The 18,183-nt window shown below is 48.4% G+C and overlaps 1 protein-coding gene across 1 annotated transcript in view; it reads right to left on the reverse strand.

The window, feature by feature from the left end:
- The window catches only part of LOC126573413 (uncharacterized), a 70,475-nt gene that overhangs the window by 40,609 nt on the left and 11,683 nt on the right, over positions 1 to 18,183 (reverse strand). The window contains 1 exon segment of the mRNA XM_050233507.1: positions 1,489 to 1,577. The gene's annotated coding sequence lies outside the window, so the exon portion shown is untranslated.

Here is an 18,183-nt window from a genome sequence, read left to right on the forward strand (position 1 = left end):
CAGCAGCAGCAGCACTACAACGCGTGCGATGCCGACCGCTCGCTGATGTTTATTTTATTTGGCAGCATATTATTGCCACAGGCCGCCATATTTATTTGTATTCCGTTCTAAGTACCCTCCGGGGACCTCACGAGGAGGAGCTACAACAACGGTTGCAACGATCGCATCGATGCACCCAGTGCTCCGTGAAGTCATCCTTCTTCGCTCAACTCAACAAACCTTCTTGCTACCGCAAGCAGATCAACTTGCTGGGGAGAAGGGCCGCCAGGGCTCCATCCAGTGATGGTTTGCTCATCGAGGTCCATCTCGTTCCAGGGAGTCCCCGGTAGCACAGCGCCACCGATTTGCGACATCCGAAACCAAAGGGAAACCAAGCGTCCCAGCGTCAGCAATCGAGTTTTGCGCAACCGCCACAATGGCCAGTTGCGTCGCTACCATTCCAAGGGGTCGGATTGGTTTTCGGAGGCGTTCGAAGGCGATCAGTGGAATGATCTGTCCGTTTACGGTCTCGGTGTCGCGAACACGCTCTCGCTCCACCACCACGACCACCACAATCAATCAATCAATCTGCGCAGATTTTATCGCAATCGCCAATCGCAGATCAACGATGGTGTGGCGTGGAACTCCAGCATGCTGACTGACTGGCTACCGGCACACACCAACTGTGTTCCAGGTGCCTCCAGTTCTCCTTCTTCTTCTTCTTCGCATCTTCGCAAGCCCCGATTGGAAGACGCATTTCGCGCGATCGGATCGCGTTTGAGAGTCGTTCGTTCGTCGGTTGATTTGAGAGATGCAATAAAATTTCAACACATTCCAGCCGTTGGGCACGGGCAGATCTCTCATGAGGCCATGGAACACGAAGCTGGATGGTCGGTGTGGCTCTAAATTAAGATGTGTAGCTGCTTGCTGCGTAGCATCGATAAATTCACTCCGCTACGCCCCCGTTGTACCCCCGAAAAAGCGCGTTGCTGGCTGACTGGTGAAGGTGTTAAGTATTTATGTTTCGTTCCGAGGCGTATCCGTGGCCGCGACGAAGCGCACCGCAGATACACGCGATAAGCCAGAGTGGAAGAGGAGCAGAATGGTGGTGCACCGTCTCGAGGGATGGAATAGTGAACGGTTCGGGCACGCGTGGCTCGTGTGCCGCAGCAGCAGACGCGCTGGGCGAGCACGCGCGAGAGATTTTTTGAATAAATTTGGTCTGGCCGTGACGTCGTTCCTGGGCGGCGCATCGGACCAACGGTCCTTGACTGCACGTTTGAGGTTGGGACCCATCGTGGTCGAGCACATCGCGCCCACTAATTGGATGGGTTTAACTAATTTGCTTTCCTCTTTACGACGTGTGGGAAACGATCCCCAAACCGCGACACAAAGTGTCCCACGTGAGGACGACGCAATCGGTTAACAAGCTTTCGACCTGGGGAGAAGCTACTCTTCCAGGTGGGAATTTGGCACTTATGCTTAGGACTAATGGTGGTTAGAACGTACCTTTCGGTTGGTGGGAGATTTATGGCCCAAACTCGGTCGTGGTCAGTAGTATCATCGGACCAGGATGGGCCAACAACAAGGTGTTAAACCTGTAACGATTGTAGAGAGAAAAGGGAGAATCTTAAATTATGTTCAAACAACCTGGCGGTGAAATGCCAAAGTGCCATTTTCGGTGATCGTGGAAAGAGTTCCGGAATGGAATAAAAACAGAAATGCCCAAGTACTGGTGCGGTAATGTTCCCTGGAAATTATCTTCTGTTATCCAAAGACACGCCATTTAGTGAAGAATATCTCTGATTATGTGATTCACTTCGTTGCTTCAAAGAGACGCAAATCAGAGGGAGATGAAGGTGACGGTGACGGTGATGAAAGTGATAAATATCTTCTCTTTCCTTGTCTTCGGCTAAAGCAGGCACAATCTGCTGGACGATCTTAATGAATGTAATATCTGCAATAAGCCGCACTATAACATTCTCTAGATAATTATCATGAATACTGTTGTGTTGTCACCGCACTTGTTCTTTATTTCACAGGTTGCTTTGAACGACTGAGGCGCAAAGCGATACAGCACATTAAATACGGCTACCATGACTGTTGCCATAGTGATGCTCTGGTAACGTGATACACCAAATTCACGGATATCCAGGTGTTTTCATACAAATAGTGAATGCTATACCGATAGAAAATGAACAAAATACCTTCATTGGAGGCGCTAAAATGGAGCACAGCTTAGGTAATTTGAAGTTCGCCTCGCAAGATAAGGCGATACCGGATCAATAGCTTTATTTTTTACAAATTTATGCACCCTATGCTGTGTGAAAAAGTCAAACAATGTGTTAGTTACAAGCTAACGATACAGCAGGGCTTCTTGGTCCTTATTTTATTTTTTTAATGTGCTCTCAAAAACTGGCTCTACCGGTGAAATTGATTAGGGATTGCAAACCAGGTTAGTACTAAAAACATTATTGTTTGGTTTGTAAACTGCGCATTGTAAACTAAATTGCCTTCCACTGTTCTGTTCTATCGTAACAAATATTAACACGTTCTATTGTTAAAAGTATTTAAAATCCAAAATGATAAAGATTGCTACCGATCTCACTACCGTGCTCGTATTTTAAAGAACACACGATTCATATAAGATTAAAAATCTGTGCAAAAAGCGAAAAGCGGTATGCACGTTGCAAGTAAACAAACATCGAATAGTATAAAACAATAAGCATTAGGCATTTTGCAGTTTGAAAGAAGCATACAGAAGCAATTGCTTACACAACACCCCGCGCCATATAGGAAGAACTCCCAGCATCGCCCGACGGCAGCCCGACGCATACATCAATGAGCCGGCTAAGATCGAGAGTAGATTATGCAGATCTGTCTCTGTTCCGTTGCACACGCTAGCAACGTCATTATGCATTATCCACCGGTCACCAACTCACCGTAGTCGTAACCGTGCCATTGAATTAGCTGCTGCCGGCGCCTCATCGGAGCGGCAAACATTCACTTAACCCACCCATCGATGCCACTCCCTCTCCACCCTTCGTTCCTGGGGCTGACTAGTTCGCTCGTTTGCTCCACATTAAACAAATCTAATGTGTGCCCGGGGTGGCTTGTGCCAACACCCATAAGTCACCACCCACCACTGCACACAACGAGGTACCGGAGTTGGCCGGTAGGTGTAGGTTTTTGGGTGGCCAGTGGCCAGGCGAACACCGAGACAACCGAACAGCACCGAACCTGCGACCTGACTCCCTACGGTACCAGATTTCCCTTCATTTCGCTCCACTCCGCGACGACAACGAATCGAAGCTTGATTAAGGGAGACCCCGTCGCCATCACCTCCGTCCTAATCAATCCACATCCAGGCGTGGGGTATGTCCAGCGGGCGACTTCGGCCCTAGGGACTTCGCCCCCCTCTTCTCACTGCGAATGGCGTGTGGCAACGTTTTATGCAAATAATGCCGATCGCCATCGCACTGGGTGCCATCGAAGTCGTGGCTAATTATTATTAATTCCGCGACAATTATTTAGATCACTGGACGGGCACCCGCGCGGGGACCACGGGAAATAGAAAGTCTTGCGTGAGGACCGTCCTGACCGGACCGTTCCATTATCGATTGAATCCCTCCGCGAGTTGCTCCTTCGCTGCCTCGAGGACAGCTTCCTTCTCCTCTTCGCCTCGTGCTGTCCCTAGAAAGCTTCGGTTCGGGGAAATGGTCACGGAAAGGGCACCATTGGCACTCCGCGGCCAATTCGCGGGTTCGCAGCGCATGTGGCGGAATCGGAAGATTGAATTATGATTGCAACGCACCGGTGTACGTGGCAGACGGAGGTGGGGAAAGCTCTTTCCTTGATCCTTTCTTTCCCATTCATCCCAACACTCCTCACCCTCCCCGAAGGCACTCGCTCGACACGCAGCGCATCGCATGCAAAACACGCACACATTAACCACGAGCGAGCGAGCGAGCGAGCGAGCGAACGTTGTCAAAAGATGGATGGATCACGCAGAGGATCACAGCGGAAAGGGCCGCAGACAGATCGAGGGGACAACTAACACACAACGCCGCTTCCTGATCGTGTCCCGCTGATGGGTCGCTGATGTGCCGTTGTCGACGCGCGGGCACGATCATCTCCTCAGCCGATCTCCAACTCCCTCTCGACGCTATAGTGCAAGGTGGTGGTGGGTGGTGTAGCGGGCTTAACCCACAATAAATTACGCCACAGAGCGAGAGAAAGAGAGAGAGATAGGGAATGGATAGCAAAAAGCTTCCCTTCTTCACATATGAACAACCGCGCGTTTGCAATTATAAACAATCGGATCAACCTGTGCGACTAGCAGCGGTGTCCATCGTTTGCGGTGAGGTACACGGCAATGGATGATGCTGATCGGTGGCATACAACATCACCACCATGGCCCTTCCACCTTCCTTTGCTGCTGAGGTGCCGGAGCAAATGGAGCAACAACTGACGACGACGACGACGTGTTAGATAGCGCTCGGCTCGGCTTGGTTCGCCTTGGCTATGGCTTAGCACCAGCAGCGGTTCCTGAGAGCTGTTTGGCTTCGGTCATAAAATGGCACGACCTAGTAAGTGGCGGTACTGTGGCGATGTGTTTTGTGTGGTTGTGCGCATCACTAAGAAGTTCTTTCGAAACTGGCCTGGATTGGTTTGGAAAAATGGACTCGGCATAGAGAGTGACTGGGGCTCACGGCGATGCCATGGAAACGGTTTCTCCGGAGGGGGTTTTGCTCGATTACTCACTTTTCGAAGAACATTTCGATTGTGTAGAAATTAAAGTGCATTGTTTTAGTAACAATTTCGCTTCTAACGGGTGCTTGTTTCCAAGGAAAACTTGCCAACGAATGTATATTTTTTTATAATCAAGAAAAGAAGGCTGTGCTAAGAATTTCAGTTCGAAACTCTTTTTAAGAAAAATTTTGAACAATCGAACTAAATTTTACTAACAATTTATAGTGTAGGCTACCATCTTAAGGATATTTAAGGATGTACTGCCCAGGAACATTTAACTCTACATTTTCTGCAATTAATAATAAGGCAAGTCCCCTATTTCAGCAGATTAATAAAATGCATTGAACAGCAGATTAAAAAACTCTTACGATCAGTAAAACACCATCTGATACATATCTCTATCTTAATTATTACCTTAAGCAGGAGTCTCTTGCTGGACAGAATGCTTGCGGAATGATACTTAAAAAAATGCCCCAAAGTATTGATGAATACAATAAAATGATTCCATTGTTCAACAAAGTGTTGTAGAGTGTTGAAAGTTTTCCAAAAAGGAAACAAAAGATATGGATCGACAGATCCTTTGCTTGAGCAGCATGGGTTTAACATGAACATCTCCTCAACACTGGGCGTCCCTCATCTGAGATTGACTGCACAGTGACAGGTGCACTTAAGTGTTCCATTTTGAGCCTCGAGCTCAACCGACCGATGCATCCGACACATCGACGTTCCTGCTGCTGGAACTTCCCGAACAGGATGTCTGACGCATCAACTCCCATAGCACCTTCAGGGTCGGTGAAGCACGCCACACTGTCGATCACGCGTGTGCCTCGTTCCATTGCCCATTACATTGAAAGTGGTCGGTGGGAGGACAAAATAAATTCACCAACAACAGTTCACCCTTCCCGTGCCGCGTTGCTCCGCGAAAAGCCAGAAAGAAATGTGAGATCACCACCGGGTACCGTCGTGAGCGAATGCATTTCGTCGTCGTATCTCGGCTAACGCGCTCGGCCAGCATCTTAAGTCGTCGCGCGCTGGCGCTGGCGTACGTCGTTGGTCCAACGGCCAGCCAGCCAGCCATCCGCGCAGGATGGGATCGCATCTTGGCAAGAAGAGTTATCGCGGGCGACGATGATGTCAGTGCGCGGGATCGTGCGGGCTGTTGAGTGTCGAAGAGAAAACAGTACGTTTTTCTCAATTTGTAGTAAAATTTATTTTTCACTTTCTTCCGTAATTATTTTCCATTTATTTTATCTTAATAGAGCTATTAATTTTATGGACAGATAAGGCTGAGCAGCAGGCAGCAGACAACATCTGCACCAGTGGCGGCAGCAGCAGCAGCAGCTCGCCCGACCAGCTCGTTTTGCAAACGAGCCAAACATGTCTTGGGACATGGGACGGAGAACTGGGCCTGAGCGATCACGCTCGCAAGTGCTCGTCGGAGTGCCTCGGGAGGAAAAGTGCGATCGCCTTTAGCAACCCTTGCACGATTGGTCCAGGACACAGAGTCAGAGCGCAAAAAAAGAACGGGAGAACCAACCAACGAGGTCAGTGCCGACCGATCGGTTGGTCCCGGAGCGAACCGAATCCGAATCCGGGGTACATTTCAATTTCGCGTTTAGCTGACTGGCTTCTGCGATCGCAGACCGCGGCTCGGCAATCGCTCTGCCCTCGATACGGATGTCAAAAGATCACCGAGCCGGGGCCATGCCAGGCCATTTCTTTCCCGGTCCCAATGCGGAGCCTCTTCCCTGGCTTGCGCCCGTGCAATGTTTTCATTTCGCTACGCGTCCCGACAGCCGGCCCGGCGGATCAGACGGAGGTCAGCCGACCACAAAAGCAACGGTCGCAAGACAGGGGAGGAGCGTGGAAGATTTGTGGCCGGGAAAGTGTTTTTGGCTTCGGTGAAAATTGGGTTCACCAGAAATTTATGGCTTTTCCTTAGCAACCTGGCCCTATGGTGGCGATGGGGCGATGTGCTTAACCCTCGGTTGGGCACCCGGGTACCCGGGTACCCATTTCAAGTTTCAACGAAAAAATGAATGCCTTGCCGTCAACATTCTTTTACGAAACTCCGGATCCCCAAAGTACAACTCATTTCAAGCCGAATTGGCGTTGAAATTGTTTTGATAACTCATATTTAAAGGTAATTATGGCCCGATGAAATTAACACCCGCCCAGTGGCACCCGGGTACCCGGGTACCCCATACGTTGGCTATGCACATGGGCTATGTTTTGTAACACAAAACAACACTTTTTATCAACATTTATTCATGTTGCCGTGTTTATCAATTGTTAATTAGATAAACTACAACATTTTGTTGAAAATTTCGTTACGTTTGAGCTTTTCAACGAGCAATAGGAGAAAAATAATCAACATATTTAGACATAGAAAAACAATTTAAATTATGTATTATTTCTCAAACTGATTAAAAATGGTTCGTGTAGTGTAATTTTCTTAACATATGAGTAAATCATACACTAATCTTCAACAAAAAGGGTTTAGGCAGCATTTTCGTAGACCACAGAGACCAATATACATGGTGCGTTCAGAAACTAATGAGACTGAATTTTCCTGACGAAACGGTTTGAGATAAGGTATTGAATTTGATACGCCAACATAGAGGCAGGATTTAGCTATTCAACGCACTTTATTTCATTCGGCTATGACAAACTGAATGAAAATGGGACAATTTTTCGTGAACCATGTTTTTAGTTGATGTAACATCGTAGAATGTCCCCTTTCTATGGACCATTGGTACAGCCCGGATCATCGCGGACCTCTTTCCTGGCATAGAGCACGCAAACAGAAATGTATGAGGACTTGATGAATTACTGGCACCAACGGAATGTTTTTCTGTAGGTCCGGATGATTCGCGCCAGACCAATGGTCCATAGAAAGGGGACATTCTACGGTGTTACATCAACTAAAAACATGGTTCACGAAAAATCGTCCCATTTTCTTTCAGTTGGTCATAGCCGAATGAAATAAAGTGCGATTGATGGCTAAAATCTTCCTCTACCTTATTGTAAAAATTTAAACACGTTATCTCAAACCGTTTTGTCAGAAAAATCAATTCTCATTACTTTCTGAACGCACCATGTAGCAACTGGTCTGATCTCGTAGCTCAATTGTGCCCAATTAAATCAATTGTTTATGACTCAAAAGTGCCTTATGACAATTCAAAACTGATTTATTCGAAGAAATCAATAATTTCAATAACATATTTGCTGGAAAATTCGATCACTTTACGATCTTATTGCTTGCATTACGACGTACGCGGTAGAGAATGGCCGTACGAAGGGGTATCAATGCATTGTGTTCATTATTTTTATTGTTTTTATTGGGTTTTGTTGTGATTTTTAAAGAAAAATATGTTCCGAAGACTCAGAAATTAGTTCTAGAACATCATTTTTATCATAAAACTGAAACAAACGATGATACAAGAACATAACAATGCAATGCACATAAGTGGGGTACCCGGGTACCCGGGTGCCCAACGAAGGGGTAAACGCCGGGTGCCCAACCGAGGGTTAAAGGAAAAAACGGGCGGAAAAACTGGGAACTGCTTCGGGCGGATGCAAGATGATGGTGGTTTCTTTTACTAGGTTATTACTGGTATCTGGTGCAGCTTATAAAACTTAAATTCATCTCAACTACCTTATGGTTGTGTTGTTCCGTTTTTCTTCTGCACATTCAGCAGAACTGGAAGAATGATTTAATGGATCACATCATAGGTTACTTAGTTTTATCACATCACGGATTGAAATTCCAATAAAAATGTATGGCGAAAACGCTTTACCTAAGTGACCTTTTTTCCGTTTTGTTTTTCAAATAAATCTTCAAATGTTGGATAAAATATACACGACTTAATTCCTAGAACTATACTTTGAATATCAATTATATTAATTGAAAAAAAACACTAAATACAATCCTTAACCTTAGCATCAAAATCTGTGAGCTTGATTGCATCCCAAACAGTCCAGCCTACCAGGTCGCGTCTCTGCCAGATCAGCTACTGTCGGTTCTCGTTAAACTCTACGCCAACCCAGCCTAACGTACCCGGTTGACTGACCGGGCCCTCGGGGGGGCTCTACTCAGTTGATTCTAATTGAATGTGTCAATCTCATTCCGGCAGTGGCACGGCGGCAGCAAGATCTGTGAGCGATGGTAAGCCAGCGGCACTCCGCGTTTCCTCACCTGCTTAACGGATAACGCTCCGTCCCTTCTGGCTGATTTCAAGTGGCCACTGAAAGAGGTGAATCAAATTCCCTTCCCGTGGCTTCACCAGAAGCCTCCCATCTGCGATAAACTTCTTCGGTCCAACGGTTGAAAGCATTAAACTTTTGCACCGTTCAAGGGCCACCAGAGTGCGAAATTTAACACATTAACCTGGCGGCACTGCCGGCATTCTATTCGCAAGCAGTCAATGCTAATTCGCGCGAGAGGGCGTCCGTTTGCTTTTTGCTAAGATCGCCTCGCTTGAGAAAAGTCCCTCGCTGCTCGGAAAGTGCATTAAAGGAGCACCCTCGGGCACGCAGCTACAATGCGTCCTGAACGTATTATGTTCGCTTCTACATGATCATTCAGAACTGCTTAAACACAGAATTGTGCAAGGTGAAACGTTCTCGTTTATCTGTGTACAAACGGCCCCGAATGGCAATCGATGCATCCGGAGACAAGAAGACACAATTAATGTACCGAGCAGGGATGAAACATCCGACAATCTCTCCTGCAAGCCGAGCACCACGGGAGATTTCGAAGAATCGCCAATCGCCGCGTTGTCCGTGGTTCGGTGGTCGATGATACAACTAGTACAACCGCAGCATGCAGCGATCACCGATCGGTGTTGCACACACTGCTAAATATATCACTCGGCGCACGTTTTACACAATGTGCATAAGGTACGTTGGTCGCTTGGTCTGCCCGAAAAGATGCTCTTGTTCGAGTTGGCATGAACATGAAATGAATACCATCATCTCTCGGCCATGGTCGCACGCACCCATCGAACCAAAGCACCAGCAATGCTTGCCCAGCTTTTGATCGTGGAAGAAAGGTGTCACCTCTTCGGCTGACGATCCCTGCTCCCCACGATCTGTTCGGTTTGCACTTTGAATGCACTTTCGTGTCTCTCGTAGCAACCATTCGGAAGACATAAAACTGCTCCATTCTGGGAAACGCACCGGCGACGATCGTCGTCTTAAACAAGTTGTCCCCCCCCCCTCCCCGGCGGTACGGTGCGTTCGCGTAAGTATTTAAAAACAAAAAAGCTCCCCATTAAATTACCTCCTTCGAAATGTGTCATGAAATCAATAAAGAAAACGAAAACCAGCCGTCCAAAAACGGTCGGCTATCTGTCGAAGTGGCCGTTAAAGTGTCCGGCACCAGCACCAGCTCAAATGAGCTTTACGGTGCCTGCAAATGAGCCAATCAAAACAACATTTTACTACCGTCTACCAGACCGTGCGTCGTGGCCGATGGGAAGCAGTACGACAGTTGTCGACGGCCATGATGATGATGGTTCAATCGTCACCCAACAAAACATAACCAGGGCCACTTGTGTCCCTTTATGAGGAGAGAGAGAGAGAGAGTGCGCTAACACCTCCAAATGGAGCACGGCAGCATCTTTTAGTCGCTAAAATCCTGTAACTCCTCTGAACCAATGGGCAATGGTTTGCAGGCTGTGTTGCGTTCTAATTCTGTGCCACAAATTTGCAGCACACAGTTGCGCGCACTTCGAGCGACACGTTGTGAAGGCGCACACGTCCTCTCTTCTTGGTCTGAAGTGCCCGTGTCCGCTGCTCTCTCTCTCCCTTCTTCACTAAACAAGTGTGCATAGCAATGATGATGATGATGTGCATGCCGTACCACAGACCAAGAAAAGGGTACCCCACTTGGTGGTTAGACGTGTTTTGTGCTACAATCCGAGATACAGCAATGCCCAACGTGGATCACAACCCGTCAACTGTGTGTATCACGATCGAACCGGGGCCACAGCGACACGATGCACCGTTCTTTGATCCGAGAACAGTCGAGTGTCTTGCCCTTCTATCCCTCCACATTTGCCTGTCGTTGTGTTGGCGCAACGAACGGTGGGATTAGTGTCCTGGAGACACCATAAAGGGAGACTTGGTGACCAGTTGGTGGCAGGCTTATGGATTTCGCATGGCGCATCACTTTACTTTACATAACATCGACCCGGTCTCGACTCGTCTCGAAGCAAAACAGCACGAGGAAATGTACAGAACAGCAGAGGAGGGGGTGGTTGTGGTGAGGGCGCGTACGCGCATCAACAGGTTGTCAGGTGACACTCTGCGCATCAAGTTCCGTGGCTTAACCTCCCGCCGATCCGCACTTGCGTCGTCGTAACCGCAACGACGCACACGACACAGCTGGTGCTTTGGTCGTATAATGCACACCGACCCCCCGGGGGGGGAAGGTTAGAGGGAGGGAATTGTAAAAACATGCAGATCGAAAACACATTGCCTCACCTGCTGGTTGACTGAGTGGTATCCAATTAGAGCACAGGAACCTCACCGAAGAGATTCGAGTTGGAATCGGAACGGTAGAGTTCTCGAAGAAGATCGCACCGATCGCGCGCGCGCTCTCTCTCTCTCTCTCTCTCTCTCTCTCTGCTCATCTAGTTGTATCTGAAGCACTCCGTTTGGTTCAGTTGAGTCGAATTCAATTTCGCTCGACTAGTGATCGCGAATCCGTGCGCTCCGCAAGCGTCCCCTCGAGCGAGTAAATACATCTCAGGCCAAGGACAGAAAAACGGCGTAAAGTAGTGGAGTGTACCACCAAAAGGGGGGGAAAGCCAGAGAGGATGAGAATGGGAGACATGCACGCGCGCGACAAACGAAGGCACTGCGGTACGGGTACTAAAATTACATTACATCTTCATGTTACAGACATTTCAATGGGGACGCACGGAACGCGGAGCAGAACAGAACGAGACTAACCCCCCGGGGGGGAGGGGAGCTGGTCCTCCGCAACCGCAACATCACGGTCGTCGGTTCGTGGATGCTGCTGCTTCTCAAACCTGGGACGACCACAGGAGACAGATCGTATAGCCCTGGCCTCTCCTGCTCCTTCCCTGATGCAACAAGCTGAACGAGATGGAACGCGCTGCAACCTGCTGCGTGTGCCACCACCACCGGCGGAGGGGAATTGAATTTCATTCGCCCCTTTTGGGGACACCAAGCTCCAACCAACCCAAGGACAAAACACGACGACGGCGGCGGGGCACTCGCCGTTAACGTAACTACTTATTTACTCGCGTCGGTTCCATTTTTCTGGTTCCCTCCGGCTATTTTGCACTAATTAAAACATTTTAGTACGCTTTTTTTTGCTGATTTATTTAAACTAAAGATCCCGGTGACGATGGACGTGCGTGCGTCTCGGTGAAGGGGCTGTGGAGATGGTAGGAGGGGAAATTGCCCAATGGATCCCTCCGGCGGCAACCTGCACATGATGATGATGATGATGATGATGCATGCTATCAGTTGCGGTGTGTATGCATCCCGTTAACTCCCGGCTCTCTTTGCGCTGCGTCGATGCGTTCATCTTCGTCCGTTCCATTGGTGGTTGGCCGATGACGATGGGAGCAATATATCGGGTTGGGTTGTGCAAAAAGTCTTTATTCACGTAGTCTCAACATAATCGTCAGAGACTCGTACACCTTATTTAGTAAGTTTTGTAGAGTTTTGTAGTTATCGATAAGTGTCCTTCAGATATTTTCTTTATTTGTTAATGTTACAAAAACAATGAACCACCTAAAGGGTGTTTCTTCAAACCTAACTTAACTCGAAACATATCGCTTTGACTTTGCAAAATCACTTCCGTTTGAAGTTTAATGATTTTAGATGCTATAGCTAAATGGCTATTGCCATTAAAATGAATAGATACTAATAGAGAAATGCAAAAAGATTAAAAAAAACATTTTCAACATCAGGTACGCATTGCCAAATGTGTATTTAGAAACGGAAACGTCAGTTGATCAATGAGCAGTCTACTAAATGAGCACCCTACTAAAGTTATAATTAAAAGTGACAAACGCTGGCGCTGAAATTAGCTCTAAATGCGCTCCATAAACACTACTAAGGTGTCACCTATTCTTTAAAGAATTAAAAATTGTTTTGATGTAATTATGCCCAGCAAAGCACCACGAATATCGATCTTCGCAACAACCCAATAATATTGTATTCCGCCACAAGCGGAAACATTAGTCTGCCCGCCTGTTTGACACTGCTTGGGCTTTCGATATGCATCAAGCTTCGGATTGAATTAGCGCATTCCCTCAAGGAACTCCACTGAATCCGTTTACTCACCAGCGACACTGTCTCCAGTTTTAATGCCAACGATCTCGTGCAACGGAGGAGCTATAGATAGCACCCCTTTCTGGATCTGGATAGCATCTGGTGTACCGATTGTAACATCCCAAACCAACGATAACACTAACTTTATACGCATCCTCTCTCTCTCTCTCTCTCTCTCTCTCTCTCTCTCTCTCTCTCTCTCTCTCTCTCTCTCTTTCGTCTATTACCCCTTCCACACGGCTCCCTTTCTCCCTGAATCCCTGCGTGGGGGGTTGCTTCTAGGGTCTCGAGAGAATTAACACTCTCCGCCTTCAACGTTGGCCAGTAATGAGTGTAATAAATAGTAGCAGCATCACCAATCTCGCGCGCGCGATTTGCCGCTTGTGCGAACGCGATTGCCATTGCACCCACTCCCTCCCCCCTCCCCTTCTCCACCTTACCACATGCGCGTCAGCATAAATCAATTCGCAGCACCACCAATGATTATGGGGTCCCGAGCGGGAGAGAGAGAGAGCGGGCGAGTGCGAAACTCCCGAGCCTGCCTTCTACTCTGTGGTCCTGATGTCTCTGGTGGGGCCGCGGCCGCAGATTAGTGCACTTTATTGCCTGTGCACACAGCAACTCCAACAACGCTACCGGGTGCCGATGGTGGTCCCCCTAGAAGGGGGAAGGAACCGTTGGGTGGCTGGTGGCTAAATTGCCTTTCCATGTCATTGGCGGAGGCGATTTTTTTTTATAAATGTATTTTTGGCTCACTCGGTCTGGCTTGATCGGTGATCATTTCACCGTTTGCAAGCCGAAGGAATGCTGTTTTTTGGGCCACAGATTGGTCAGTTCCCTCGGGGTTGAGATTCCTCTCGCAGTCACTGTCACTTTGTTTACCGGAATGAGAAAAACGATATTTAAATATTGAAACACGATGTTGCGGGGTCCTCAAAACGATGTAATTCCATTTAAAATTCTTCGAATACGCTGGTGGCGGCGTGGTCGGTCTTTATCGGTGCCAGAGCTCCAGTTTCCAGCCGTTCGGTCCCGCGCCCAGGATGCGGTTTCTTTCCATCTTGCTCCAGCCACCCATTCTCACGGGATGATGTATGCCAAGCTCACATCACACGCGTCAGACGCCACAGGAACGAGCGAACGACCGAGCACCGGTTCTTCCGGGTGGGTGATTAGAATGATCATTGAAACGGACAGCTTGCATTGCCGGTTCAGCCCGCGGGTAAACCCGTAATCCCGTAACGCCAGAACCCAAGGCGCGCATCTCGCGAGGTTTTTTCCTTCGCATTCCTTTCGGTTGTGAATATCTCAAAGTGCAACGTGCGCTGCAGCGCCTGTGGCGACTTTGATCGTCGCTTACTTAGCGAACTCGTCTCTCTTTCTCTCTTTCTCCTTTCGCACCATCAAAGTTTCCCCCGCGGGATGGTGGAGAGACAGAGAGGATTTCCCAAACGTAGCAACAGGCGCGCCTAGCGTCTTCGATCAAATCGCCATGTCGAATTGAAATTGGCCATGCCAAGTGGTCCGAGGGCGAAGATCTCGGTTCATTATGCACTTCCACGCACCACGCCACCACCTCGAGGACCACCGATGGAGGCTTTGGGCCGAAAGCTTATCATGCTGGCCACCACGGAGAACTCATAAGATGCGCCTTGTTCAATCACCACGACGAAACTGCAGGAGCGGTGGAGGTGGAGATTATGTCCAACAATGCACCGGGGAGACCGGGGCCTCCGAGTGCTTAATCGGATTGGTCCTTTCCGTTTCGGAGAGCGGCCGGCGCGGCCCTTAGGCCAACGGAAAAGCCATTTCGCGAACGCGAACGCAAACGAAGCCCGGTGATGCGCTTATGCGCCGACATCCAGCCACTTCCGCCGCGCCGTCAGTCGCGCATCGCAAACAAATCCGAAAACCATTCCGCTTTCTGCTTCACCATCCCTTATCCTCGCCGCACTGGCACCACGGTCGTCGTCGTCGTCGTCGTCTAATTGGCAGGGAAAGAAGATTAGAGAAAATTGCTTTTGACACGCCACAGCTCGCCACTCCAACAACAAGGAACCCCATCCCATCCCCTCGGCGCGTTCCGGCGTTCGCGAGCATCCTCTCGATCCTCCCCGGCCCCGCCTCACGCAAATGGATGATGGGCGCTTCTTTGGCGCTTGCCTGCTGCTGCTTATCGTTCTTCCTGCGAGGCCATAAAATTACCATCCTGCGTTTTTCGTTGGTTTCGTTTCGAGTGATGTTTTTTTTCTTCAGGAGATTTCGAATTATGGAACGACATGCGACGGACGTGCGGATTTTTTTTAACATTTTTCGAGCTCGAGCAAGCGATCGAAGTTGGCTGTGTGTTTGGGCGGAGAAATGTTTGCTTATTTTTAGGTTATGTTGCTTTGCTAGCTACCGAACCTTGTCAACCGTGCTGAGGAGATGGTTCCATGGAATATTATGAATTTCGTTTCTTTTTTCGCAAAGAATGAGTTTCCTTTCGGTGAAATTATTTTTGGAGTACAGCAATGGGCCTTTGGGAGGCCGAAGGGGGATCTACGATGCGGCACACGTTTGCTTTGATCATTCGTCACGAATGGTGATCGAATTTCCAAGAACACAACCGCGATCGCCTGGGATTGGCTTACCGGAGCGACGGGTTCGTTTGTTGGTGAGCGACCGTTTCACGTGGTGTCGAGCATCGCGTGGCACCCGGAATGTAAAATTTCACCTTTATTAGCGAATGGGATTGAAATAGAATTACTTGAACCTTTTGAGTATGCTACTGCGAGGGTAATCAAACGCAATTATTGCCTAGTATTTGTTTATTAGCTACCAAGATAGTTATCAAATGCTTAGTTGTGTCTTTTTGCTATCTCTTAATTGATTCTCTTATAAAGAGGTAATTCTTACAGCCTGCTCTCTATTAATGGTGGCTAGTTATGCATTCTTGCCCTTCAATTACTGACCAACAAAAACTGGGGGTTTTTTTCCTTCTATTTTTTACTTCTAATATAAACATTTAACAAACATAAAACTTTAATTATTCTTTCATTTGTTTCATCAGAAGCAATAAAATAATTTCAAGAATTACTCGTATATTGAAACCAAGTGTAATTATTAGATCATTATGTTAACTTTTTTGTTTTTCGTTAAATCTCCCTAAGTTGAACTAAAGAAGGCACGTTTTCAGCCAATCCAAAGTTACAGAATGTGTTCAATTGTGTTGCAAATATGTCGATCGCTCGAGTGAATTATGCAAACTTTTTCCGTTTCCCAACAGCTCAGACCTTACACCATAAAACTCTGCACGAAGTATTGCTTCTTTTGGCAAAACATCGTCCTAAAATTAAAATTGGACCATGTTTTGCTTCCCTTTCCCCCGCCGGACAACCCGGAAAACACCACACTCTTGTCGCATCACCATCGTGCCATCGTTAACAAATATTAAATGCGGCAATCCGGGATTCCATTTGCGACGACGAACGCTCCCCAGTCCCCCGGCCCACCGGATACGGAAAGGCGAATGCGGAATGCGACCACAGCGCAGCGACTGCATCCCCGGGCACCGCACCGGTCTGCCACAGGAATGCACTTCGAAACGCAACAGCACACTGCCTGCTGCATGTTTACCGGCGGCACCGGCAGCGTGCTAGTTAATTATGAATCGTGTTGTGGCCATTTTCGGCCACGAACGTGAACGAAACCTCGCGAACATGCGACTGCGGTGTATCTGTCCACAAAACATCCCCATATACACCATCGCTTTGCATCGCCATGTTGCACCTCGTGCTGTAGCGAAGCGAATTGAGGATCCTCATCGCCTTCCTGCATCTCTGGGAACCGGCGCAAGAACCGGGTGCTAAAATTCTAAAATATTTCATTCCACCCCGGACGGAGACCTTGGAACAGTTGGAGTGTCTTCGTCGTCGACGTTTCGATCCATGGTGCACACACAGCCAGGCAACCATATCGAGTGCAGTCGAGCACCGAAGGAGACATTCCGGCGCGTACAGACACCCGGATCGGCCCGAACGTGCGCGCGCTCGTGAGCCAATCGGTCACGCGTCCTAATTTTACGGCTTTTCGTTGACAAACTCGCGGTGGTCCCGGTCGGTCCGATCAAGCGCCTCCATGGCCACCACAGTATCCCCGAAAATAGTCATGGTGTCCCCCGAGCGGTCTCCCGTTCGGGTCCGTTACTTAATGTTGGCATTCCCGGCGCTCGGTAATTAACATCGAAATATAGTGATCCTTCACTACCGGTGACTGGTGTGGCCACCGGGCTTGCTGGTTTCAGGAAGAGTAATGCGCACGTAGCTACTACTTAGTAGAACAACCATCTTTGTAACCAACTTCCGTATAATCAACAACTCGTAACCGAGTCACCGCGCAAGACTCCATCAGCCAACGGCACTCCAATGTCCGACGAGCAAATGTTTTGCTTGATCCAACGGCACTCGACCTAGACATTGGCCCGCTTCCGATGCTCCCAGGCCATCGACATCGCCTTTGGTTCTCACGGTTCGTTGCCATTTTTTCACTGCTAAAAATATTTCATCGGTGTTTTTATTTACAGAATTTCCCCCAAAAAAATATCACTCCAATACACCCCCAGAAGTGACCACTTCGCCTCCTTCTCCACCACCACCACCACCGTGTCCGCACGATCGCGGATTTATGTTCGCCACTTTCGCCACAAAGGTGTCGATCCACGCCTCGAGTGGTTGTGTTCGAGTGTAGTGAGGCCTCGCAGTGCGTGCGCATCCCATTCTGTTACTATTCTCCTGGCACACCGGCTTTTAGCATGTTTCGCTTCACTCGCACCAGCACATCTCGCGTTTGCATGCGATGATCACATCATCCCAAAGGGGACACCGATCGGGAACGATCGCCAGCAGTTTCGCAGACCGGCTGGCTTGTGTTGCTGTCGTTCGGACTCACCAGGACATTTCAGAAAGACTCTCCCGAAAAAAAACCGGACACGCTAACAACGCCAAGCCAGAGAAATTGGTTAACAGATTTTTCCTATTCCGCGCGAGATCGCGTTTTTAGCGCTTTTTGGAGGAGCGTATCTTTTTTTTTGCTTTTAATTTTCTTCCACCCCATGCCGTGTAATTATCGTTTTCATCGCCATCACCACCACCAGCA

This window comes from Anopheles aquasalis, chromosome 2 (genome assembly GCF_943734665.1).
Source record: "Anopheles aquasalis chromosome 2, idAnoAquaMG_Q_19, whole genome shotgun sequence".
Lineage (NCBI taxonomy): Eukaryota > Metazoa > Arthropoda > Insecta > Diptera > Culicidae > Anopheles > Anopheles aquasalis.